This window comes from Octopus sinensis, linkage group LG18 (genome assembly GCF_006345805.1).
Source record: "Octopus sinensis linkage group LG18, ASM634580v1, whole genome shotgun sequence".
NCBI lineage: Eukaryota > Metazoa > Mollusca > Cephalopoda > Octopoda > Octopodidae > Octopus > Octopus sinensis.
The window spans coordinates 5,775,372-5,786,919 of record NC_043014.1 but is presented as its reverse complement, the minus strand read 5'-3'; the positions used below and the strand labels follow the sequence as shown (position 1 = coordinate 5,786,919).

At 40.1% G+C, this 11,548-nt stretch overlaps 1 long non-coding RNA gene across 1 annotated transcript in view; it reads right to left on the bottom strand.

Annotated features, from left to right (window-relative positions):
• LOC118766852 overlaps nucleotides 1–7,045 on the bottom strand; it is a 17,899-nt gene extending 10,854 nt beyond the window's left edge. The window contains exon 1 of the long non-coding RNA XR_005002762.1: nucleotides 6,915–7,045. This is a non-coding gene — a long non-coding RNA (uncharacterized LOC118766852). The remainder of the gene's footprint in view (nucleotides 1–6,914) is intronic.
• Nucleotides 7,046–11,548: the final 4,503 nt, after the last annotated feature.

The window sequence follows — 11,548 nt, the reverse complement described above, 5'->3', positions numbered from 1 at the left end:
GCCTCGAGCCAGCAAAAGCCTTGTGAGTGGGTTTGGTAGACGGAACCTTTAAGAAGCCCGTCGTATATATCTATATATGTGTGTGTGTGTGTGTTTGTCCACCCAACAATATTTGTTGTATATACATTGCATGAGAAGTATTTAGACGGTTTCTGTTGCGCTCCTGTACCGGGCGTTGAGGTTTATTGCTCGGATTCTCTACGGTTGATCGTGGGTATTTTCCGAGCCCCCTCCCCACGCCCCCGTTTGTCAGCGCGCATTTTTCTCTTGATATTTGTTGTATACACATTGCATGAGAAGTATTTAGACGGTTTCTGTTGCGCTCCTGCGACACACGCACACAAGCACACGCACGCACACACACACATACATATACGTATACACATATAGACACAGGCACACACACACACGCACGCAACAATATGCGCACACATACGCACGCACACACGCACACGAATGCACACATTCAAAACTCACAACCCCACTGATACACGTATCTACACCCATATACGCTTACACAAACACATACAAACGCACATGTACACGCACATACAACTACACGCACATAAAACACACGCACGCACATACATACACACACACAAATGAACCCACACATACATCCCATACACACGGCACACAATTATACATACACGCACACAATTATACATACATGTATACACACATACGCACAGTTATTCGCCACACACCCAAACTCCACGCTTACACACACATACACACACACTACAAACGAAACACACACATACACACACACGTGGCATCATTGCACACATATACACACACGCAAACATACACTAAGTAAAGCACAGTTAATCGCCAAACACGCAAACTCTACGCATACACACACGAACACACACATACATACACACACACACACTACAAGCAAAACACACACACGATACATATACATACACGCACACACACACATACATCAAACTAGCAGTACCTACTACTTGACCTGGGGTAGAGACAAAAGGAGCCACGCCCAATTCCTTCTCCCTTGATCTTAACACTACTAACCCTACAACACGCAAAGATTAACAGCCACAACCACACACACATACACACACACACACACACACGTGTCATCATTGCACACATACACACACACGCACACGCAGACCTCCGGGCTCACACATATCCACACTTACACAAAAATTCCTCCTCCTCTTTCAAAGAACCACTGTCCTGTCTTTGAAAGAACTTTTCTTCACCCATTTCCTTCCGGTCATTCAAAATGTGACTGCGTGTGTACCGTTGGCGATTTTTTTTCCTCTATCTTCCCTTCTCTGGATCTTTCGTTCTCGTATGTTTCCGACGAAGAGCTCCGCTTGAAACGTTAAACCCTCCTTCTTTCCTTCTTTCCTGAGCGTCCAATAATACTATATTTGTTCCACGTCCTCGCATTGTTGCGTTTTTTTGTGCTTTCTTGTTTGGATTAAATTTAACTATATATATATACATGTGTGTGTGTGTGTGTATATATACATATATATATATATGTAGAAATATGTGTGTGTGTACTAGCAGACATACCCGGCATTGCTGGTGATTAAAATGGCAAAGTTGGTATATAATATATTCCAGTCATTTTGAAACAGGTGATATGGGAAAGTGCAACATTGACAACAAAACATTTGTAGAGTAAATGCTGGGCTAATTCGACTAAGCAACATGCTATGCGTCCGTTTGGAGTGTTTCAGGCCCTAACCTTTCATGCAAAATTGGAGGTGGGGATTCTGTGATTTTTGAACGCACCAAAAAGCTGTCAGTGGATATACTCTCCTTTGCAGCAGTGTGCCCTGTGTCTAACACGACCCATCATCGGAAATTTTGACACCTCACGTCGGGTTTGTTGTCCTACATCACTCATAGAGTAAATTTGGAGGAACTGTGGTTGTTCAGTCGCGGGTACCAGAGAACCAATGAGGGGATAGACTTGTTCTTGAACTTTGAGGTCGGCGTAAATTCATGTTTATCTATCTTCTTAGATTCACCAAACGAAATGCAGAATTGTATTGTCTGATATTGTTCAGAAATCGTTTGACTGGATTGAAGCGCCTTCTAGAAGATTCCTATGGGGTTGAGATGGTAATGTTGGCAATGATACCTGTCCGAATATGTTGTCATCTATTGCATTGTTTTAAGTTCTAAACGATAATAAATATCCTGAAGTACTATTTATATGATGCTATTTCTATCATTTCACAGAAACGTTTCATCCCCAAGAATTTTTTCGACGATAAACCTGATGACACGCCAAGTAAGAACTAATTTTATAGCTAAACCGTGACTCATTGACTAATGATTTTTAATTTCACCAACTTTGAATTACTTCCACATTAATATCCATATGTCCACAATAATATATGATAAGACACTTGCCTGAATTTATTTTAAAATATATTCTCCTTTACAATAATTTCCTAAATAAAATGTTATTCTAATATACTATAACAATTATTGTGTGTATATGAGGATATATGCAGTGCAACGTCGATAATTGTACCAAGCCCTCTTCATCTGAGAATCAAATGCCCGAGCTGGCGCTTCACTGCGTTTATATCTACAATTCAGCATTCTGTCCACTCTAGTGCTTCCAGTCGTTCGTGAATAGAGACCCGAAATAATGATATTCCACTTTCCTACACAGTGCGTATTTGTCAATCCTGCCTTGGAGTACTCGTCAGCCAACCAATTCAGTGCACGTTGTTGGTGACCATCAAACGAATCAGGTAGCAGCATGTCGTCTACAAATAACAGTCGACCGATCAGGTAGAGATGAATTTGGATACTTCTACCACAATGGCTGCGCATATTCAACCAGATCATAAAAAAGAATGTGAGAAGGGGCACTAACAATGCACACTTCAACTAAGTGAAACCATCACGTTGTAAACTTTCGACTTTTACATAAATACAATCATTTGAACATCCATATAAGTACTTCATGGCAACCAGTATTTGCCCATTAAACTCACCTTCTTGGTAAACCATCCGCAACATGCCCCAGGGCACGTGATCGCGTGCCATTTCGTGCTTTACAGCGTATAAACCTTGGAAATATTTCAATGTTTGCTGGAAGATCACTTTTGAATGACTATCTGGTCGGGTGTACTGCGTCCCCGACAGTAATCTTGGGCATGACAATTTGCCTACATATATTTCCCTGACATCTAGTGTAGACTTTTCTATAATTAGAACACACTCTTCGGTCTTTGTTTGAAAAAATTGTGATTGTCAGCCTATATTACCATTGCCTTGGTGTTTTTTCCAGAGGTCCCATCCACCTAGCATACACGGGTCACTTAGAGAATACCATCTCTATTTAAGGTTTCTAAAATATCAAGCCGAACGTGCTTTTCACCAGCAGCTTTATCACTTTTAAGTGAGTTTAGCTCAAATAAGCCTTCAACCGAAGAAGAACCTGCCGAAAAACATAATACAATCACGAATCCATTTCGATGTCCAACTTCATTCAGGCGGGTCACTCTCAATTTGGATGCAAAAGTCACCACAATTTTATATCTGATTCCAGCATCCACTGGGGCTTTCAACTGTATTCTGTAGGTCGCACTGGACTTACCAATTTCCAGTGTTCGGCAGACTGTAGGAATTTTCAGGCTTTTAGACATTTAGGTAGTGATCAGTTGACAACTCCACCCCTTCCTTTTACCCGAACGTTCAGCAAAGAGTGAAAGATGACCGAAATCTATCAAAAACTTCTGTCACCAAGTATTTCTATACTAGGCTCCCTTATAAATATCCCTGTCTTAAAATAATATCTATACCATAGAGAGGAGAGTGTGTATCCTAGACAGAAGGCTGCTATGACCTCTCCATTAAGTTCACTGACGACATTCCTTCCAATCAATACTTCTCACGGTTATCAGTGCCAAGGTGTGCACTGAAGTCTCCTTGCAAGACAAATGACTTTACCCCAAATATATCTAAAGTTGTGGTGAATTTTCTTAGGTAGGATTTGTATTTGACCCCTCTGTTTCCTGAATATACTTACAGCAGCCACAGTGGTCCTTCTTATTCAGCCTTAGCTTCAAGAGGTGAACCCTCACACCTAGCAGGTTTCACTCCATAATACAATCCGAAAGCTGGAGATTGAGAGTATATTAATCCCACCTGTGCAGACATTGTTGACACCACAGTTGCGTAGTGGAGTTTCAAGCCTATATCCAGGTGTACGCTATCGGAGAAACGAAATTTTGTACAGGAGACACCGCTTATATCTTACAGGCAGATTATATCTAACAATTTTGACGTTTTAATTCTCAATTATTAAAGGTTGTTCCCTTCTTGATCTGCTTTGGTTTCCTGAGACCGTCAGTTATGTACTCCCACCCCACGCACCCCAGATTAAGTTGCAGGCTTCTTGCTGTTTGCAGCGGTATTGGGTGTGGTGTGCTATACATTTATCGAACGGACTCCTCTACTCGAGATCCGGATGCGATGTCTTTTAACTATGATGCGGTATGGTTGTTATTTTCATATTGTAGTTATGATGGCCTTATTTGCGCCGAGCTCCAAACTGATATTTGTAATTGACCGATGAATATTGGCACCTGGCGAATATTTTATCATTATTCTATTGAGTTTTATCATTATTCTATTGAGAAGTATATATACTCATACCCAAGTTTACGTATCATACATACATCCGTTCATAGCGGAGACCGATACACATTCTGATATTCTGAGATTAATCTCTCAAATCTTTGACATCAACGTCACCAACAGGCTCAACAGACAAATGTCTTTTTTCTTTCTTTACAATTTATTCTTATTACTTACATCTTTCGTTCTGACTTTCATTCATTCACTCGTTCTTTCTTAAATTCTATATTTCTCTCTTCTCCATCAATTCCTTCCCATCCAGCATCCTACTTTGTAAATGATCCCCCAATTCTTTCTTTTAAACTACATTATTTCATTTTAATATCACAGAACCCGGTCTCGGATCATTGTATACCCGGTGGGGCAGAACAACATGTCCTCCTTATTCAAAACTTGTATATGACGGTGAGTATACTTTATATTTCTGACCTCTCATTCTCTTTTTGTCTTTCTCATTTTGTCGCCCCTCATTCTCTCTCACACTCTCTCTCACTCACACGCACACACACCCTTTGTCGGGTTGTCTGACATAAACATTCTCAAATCCTTTTATGATATGTCACGTTTCAAACGTCTATACCTGAAGACTATACAGACACTACACAAGACTGCTTACTCCTTTGTAGGTATTTGGTCAAATCACAATATTATATGTTGTCTGCTACGGACCAAGTGAAAAGGATATTGTCTAACCACAGAATATCTCTACGTTAAATTACAGATAGGGGCGGGACTGAAAACCACCATGGCGATCAAGAATTTCAGGCTGACCAGCTTTGGATTGTAGATATCAAATACCGAGGCTGCTAACTGGTGGTCAAGTGTACTGGCTACGGATGGTGGTATTGTACGTGAGTGACCAGAGCTGAAAAGTAGCCACTTGACTATCATTAACTAGAGTGCCCAGTGATCGTAGGTGTGGGCTAAATTGAAAAGAGTCTATTAGAATTGATGACAGTGACTGTAAACGATTAATGAAATGAACGCAGAATGTAGAATGAGGACTGGACAAGCCACATACTGTAATTGATGGAAAAAGCTAAGGACTTTATTCATTAAGTAAAATAGAGAGAGACTAAATATTAGTGAGAGAACACAACAGAGTACAGAAAGCAATTCTATTCTTCTCCGTTCACCGAAATCGTCTTATCGCTAAAACCTTGCTCTTTTCATGCACCACATCACCTCATTAATTATCCAGTATATCTTTGTAAGGTAATTCCGAAACTTCCAATCTAAATCTGCTGCTTCCAACGGCTTCCCTAATCAACCTCACAATCCCTAAAAATGCTCCGAATCTGCTCTCCATAAACCCTACACGTATCCTTTATCGATCGCCGACTCCGCCGTCCATTCATCTTAAGCACTACGCCATCACTGAACCTCACAATTTTTCCTCCCACCTCGTTTCTGTGTATTGCATGAAAAAAAGTCTGTGTGATCATAACGTCTATGTAAGCCTGATTCGTCCGAGTCTAAACGAGAGGTTTAGCCACTGACTCTCGTACGATCGACTAAACAACATTTCATCGACGGTTACCCACCACTTCTCTGCATCTCGTCGTCTCCCGTATTGTCCTACTCAAACCACCAACAATTTCCACCACCCAAAATATCCCCGTTCACACGTGAACATCTTTTCCATTTCGGATAAACACGAGTGCATGCGTTATAAAATATCTTTCTTTTTCTCCATCTATTGACATTCACCGAAAATCACCTACCCCATGCAAGCATACATAATAATCCACGCCGTAACCAGAAATACCTGCCCGTATACACAAAACATATATATATATATATAAATGGAGTTGTATGAAACAATCGTACCGCATCATCTCTATATATCCTAGTTGCTTATTACGATATATATATATATATATATATATATACATATGATGAGAAGGCAAATGCACAGCTACGATCTCATGCATACCTCAACACACAGCTTACACTCACATAAACACTAACATACATACACCACAATTCGTTCACACGTGGCTACGCATGATTTCTTTTAAGGGTCAAATTGTAATGAATGTTTCCGTTATTTCATATATAATTTTGCTTAACATCTTTTTTACTTGATTTATTCTTACCAATTCTAGGTGTGGCTGGTGGACAATAGTTCGAGCTCACAGGTGGCGGAAGTAATTACTTATGTCTACCCATCGATCCCATTTGGGCCAATTATACGACAGGAGATGAAAAAAGTGGTTACATTCATGGCAGTGAATATGAACTAGGTTTATACCCAAGAAATAAACTCTTTTCTTTTGCTAACGCTGATTCAATTCATAATCACAACGTTCCGTGTGCTGTCTGTTTGACACGACAACCTGCTGTTGTTATGATGTTACCAGCCAGGACACAGTGTTACCCTGGTTGGACAGCTGAATATTCAGGATATTTGATGGCCGAGCATTATACTCATAAGGGCAGACATGATTATGTGTGTGTGGATTATGCTCCAGAAGCTGATCCAGCAGGTTACAGGAACGAAAACGGAGCTCTACTGTATTTCGTTCAGGCTGCTTGTGGTTCATTGCCATGTCCACCGTATGTCGATGGTCGAGAATTAACCTGCGTTGTGTGCAGTAAATACTGAATCGAATTTACATTCGTTTCTATATGAAAATTTATGTTTGCGAATCATAAAATATAATATTATAAAGCAACATATACGTTTATTGTAATTGTGTTTCGCAATATTTTATCCGACTAATATATGTCGTTAAATAAATTGCTGCTACAAGTTTATAGAAAATATTCAAAACGAAACAACAGAGACGTCATAGAATGTGACAAATAGCTTAACAGAACCATGTAATTCTCAGGGAATGATTCTAGAATACTTTGTATGAGGTTCAGTTTATCAAATTTAAATATTGAAATAAAATGATGTTTCGTTTAAATGTGTGTTGCATTCCGTCTTAAAATGAAAACAATCCCCAAATGAAACACCTCCGAACAAATATATCTCCCTTTCATGATCAATCTTCAGAAAACACGATAAAAGCTTATAACTAACATCACTAAATCATGATGGGTTAATAAAAAAAATACTCCCATACGTATCATTGTAACTACAATCGATGCGATGAAACCTCTGCAATCCAATCCCCGGATATTACCAAATAAAGGATATTTGATATCCACTGAAGAAATACCACAAAATGTTGACTACCTAACTACTTGTCAGGTTACTAACACATTAAAGTTTTCACGAAACACTTTCGACAAGGGTACAAGTACCCGTCCCACGATTAACTATATTCAACCTACATTCACATATTCCCGCTTTTCTACAAAAATCACACACACACAGCCTCGCGTCACATTACACACGCAGCCTCTCATCGTTCCCTGAAAACTGATGTGCCAAAATAAAATATGAAACCACCAAGAAATATGAGTAGACTTCAGGAACAGCATCAACCGAATCTACAGCAACACCATAAAACATCGAGTTCAACAAATTATCTCCGTCTGTAACATAAAACTATCAAACTCGCAGAAGAGGAACTTGCTTCGAGATACATGCATACAATAACTGTAACACACATAAACGACTTAGTAAGGAAAGGAAGACGACTTATAAAATATACATTAGGTGGAATCAGTGCAACATGTTGAGTCTTTCACACTCTACCCAGCATGATTGCTCCTTGAATGTGGGAGTTTGTAGAATGGCTGCCAGATAAACGAAGGTATCCGTGGAAAGAGGGATCTGTGGGTGGCAGCACGTTTTTTGTCCGATTAATTGCGTGCCATAAGAATGCTCGATTGTGAAAAAGCTAGAGAAAAAGAATAATAATTAAGTAATATGAAAGCACGAAATGCAAATTGACAAATGAATATATGGAAACATTCAACATGGCGTTTCCAGTGAACAGTATTAGCGCTCAGTATTAGGCATAAGCAATTTTTAGGTTCGTTAAAATGTGCTAATGGCATATTTCAAACTCTAAAGGCAAATTCAGTGCAAAAAGCTGCTAAAACAGCATATCGGTCAGGTGCTGCTCCCTATCGGGTTCCAGTTCAGCCGTTATCAAATGAAAATACCGAAGAGGGGAATATCTGGACAAACTTAAAGCCATAGCTTTAACTTAAATATAGTCAACAACAACGAGTAAGTGACGCCATTAGAGCGCCAGGCTGGAGTCTGTCGTGAGTTACCTAACTTCGGTATTTCTCTTTGATAAATACTTCGCTCGAGGAGTTGACTTCAACCTTGTGCCCCAACAGGAACTGCGGTCGCTCGTACGAGCCCGCATCTTTACATGTGTGTGTGTGTCACTATGTGTGTGTGTGTATGTCAGTGTCTGTGTGTGTGTCAGTGTGTGTGTGTGTGTGTGTTAGTGTCTGTGTGTGTGTGTGTGTGTGTGTGTGTTAGTGTGTGTGTGTGTATGTGTGTGTGTCTGTGTATTCGTCGGTTGAACGAAATACTTCCCACACTGAATATTAAAGCGGTTTCCCAATAGCAACAAATAAAATTTCAATAACAACATTAGTAAATATATATGTACGAGGGGCGTTCAATAAGTAATGCCCCTGACCCACTTCCCATAGCAGTAGAGCAACGACACTTGGCACAGTTATTAGTCTTTTCCTACATAAGAACTACTCAGAGTTATGCATTTCTCCCATCGTTTGATGCAGCTCTGGAGACCGTTTTTGTAGAAGACCCCAGCTTGATCCTCCATCCTCGATGTGATTTCAGAAATCAAGGCTGCATCATCTGGGAAACGCTTTCCTTTCAAAATCAACTTCATGGCTGGGAAGAGGTGAAAATCAGAGGGTGGAAGGGGAGGGGTTCATAGCTGCACGCCTGTGCTTCTGATCTGGCGACACGCGAGTTGTGGACCGGAGCGTTGTCCTGCAGGAGGAGGATGCCTTTGCTGATCTTGCCCCGCCTCTTGATTTTGATAGCTTCTCTTAATTTCCTCAAAAGTGAAGCATAATAGGCTCCTGTTATTGTGGTACCCTTTTTCCAGGAAATCTGTCATCACTACTCCGTCCTGGTCCCAGAAGACTGTGAGCATAACCTTGTCAGCGGAGGGCTGCACCCTTGCCTTCTTTGGAGGAGGTGAGTCACGGTGCTTTCACTGCATTGACTGGGCTTTGTTCTATGGATCATAGTGATGGACCCAGGTTTTATCCTGTGTGATCAGTCTTTTGAAAAATTTTGACTCATCTTCTTGGCACATCTCCAAATTCATCCTCGAGCACTCAACGCGTTCTTGCTTCTGGAAAGGTGTGAGCAACCTGGAAATCCATCTGGCAGACACCTTTTGCATATGTAAATGGTCATGAATGATAGTTTCCACAGACCCGGTACTACTCTTGACCTTATGGGCTATTTGGCGAATAGTTATGCGTCGACCTTCCAAAATGGCAGCCTCAACTTGACGGACAGACGTCTCATCAACGGCAGAAGGGGGCGACCAGATCTGGGAGCTGTTTCCACAGAGTTCCGACTATGTTTGAATTCACAATGCCAGCGTTTTACAAGGTCATATGATGGGGCATCATCACCATAAGTTACTTTCATTTCATCAAAAGTCTTCCGTGGTGTGCGTCCTTTCAAATACAAAAACCATATCACTGCTTGACACTCAACAGGCTCCATTTCACACTTGACTCAGTTCAAACACCTGTAAATCAGAAACCACAAATAGTTCAGAGCTGTAATTTTCCACTTAATCTATAGAGATATAAATAATTGCACATGCAAAATTTCAGCTTGATCAAACAAGTGCAAGTGGGTCAGGGGCATTACTTATTGAACGCCTCTCGTATGTATGTATGTATGCATTTACGTATGTATGTATGAATATATGGATGTATGTACGTACGGATGGATGGATGTAAGGATGTATGCATGAACCATGTACATATGTTCCTATAGAGCACACACACACATACGATCCATCACACACGCAATCACAGAAAAATACACAGGCGCACACACCTAAACGTACATATGTGTATATACACATATATACATACATTTGTTTTTTTTTCTAGTTTCAGCTCAGAGCTGCGGCCATGCTGATGCACCGCCGTTATATATAATATACATATATATGTATATATTGGTGCGTGTACATATATGTATATATATATATATATACAAACATATATATGCGTGTGTGCATGTATGTATGTATCTCTCTCTCTCTCTTTATATATATATATATATATATATATATACCATTGTTGTAATAGAAATGGTAGGCCTTTGACTGCTATTTCTAATACTTTAGGTATGTGGTTTAAGCAACTTGTTGCCAAAATCCCTTATTGTAATTATATATATATATATATATCACCGTGACCAACCAGATGTTCTTACACATCGCTGGTCACAATGCGCTTCGCATTGTTTCAGCCTTCAAATGACGCCGCCCCGCTGGCTAAGCGAGTATGTCAACAGAAGAAAGAGTGAGAGAATGTTGTGGCGAAAGAGTAAAGCAGGGATCGCGACCAACCCCTGCCGGAGCCTCGTGGAGCTTTAGGCGTTTTTCGCTCAATAAACACACACAACGCTCGGTCTGGGAATCGAAAGTGCGGTCCTACGACCACTGGGTCATTGTACGCCCCCCCACATATATATATATATATATATATATATCATATATACATACACTCATATATAGTTACGTATGTATATACATACATATTTATATATCTATCTGTCTATCTATCTATCTGTCTATCTATCTATCTATCTATCTATCTATCTATCTGTCTGTCTATCTATCTATCTATCTATCTATCTATCTATCTATCTATATATATATATATCTCATCCCAAAGAAACACAAAGAAGGGTGGAATTGTACTCCTGTCTGATCGCTCTTTCACCAGACATAATCCTGGAGAGAGAAATAAGGGT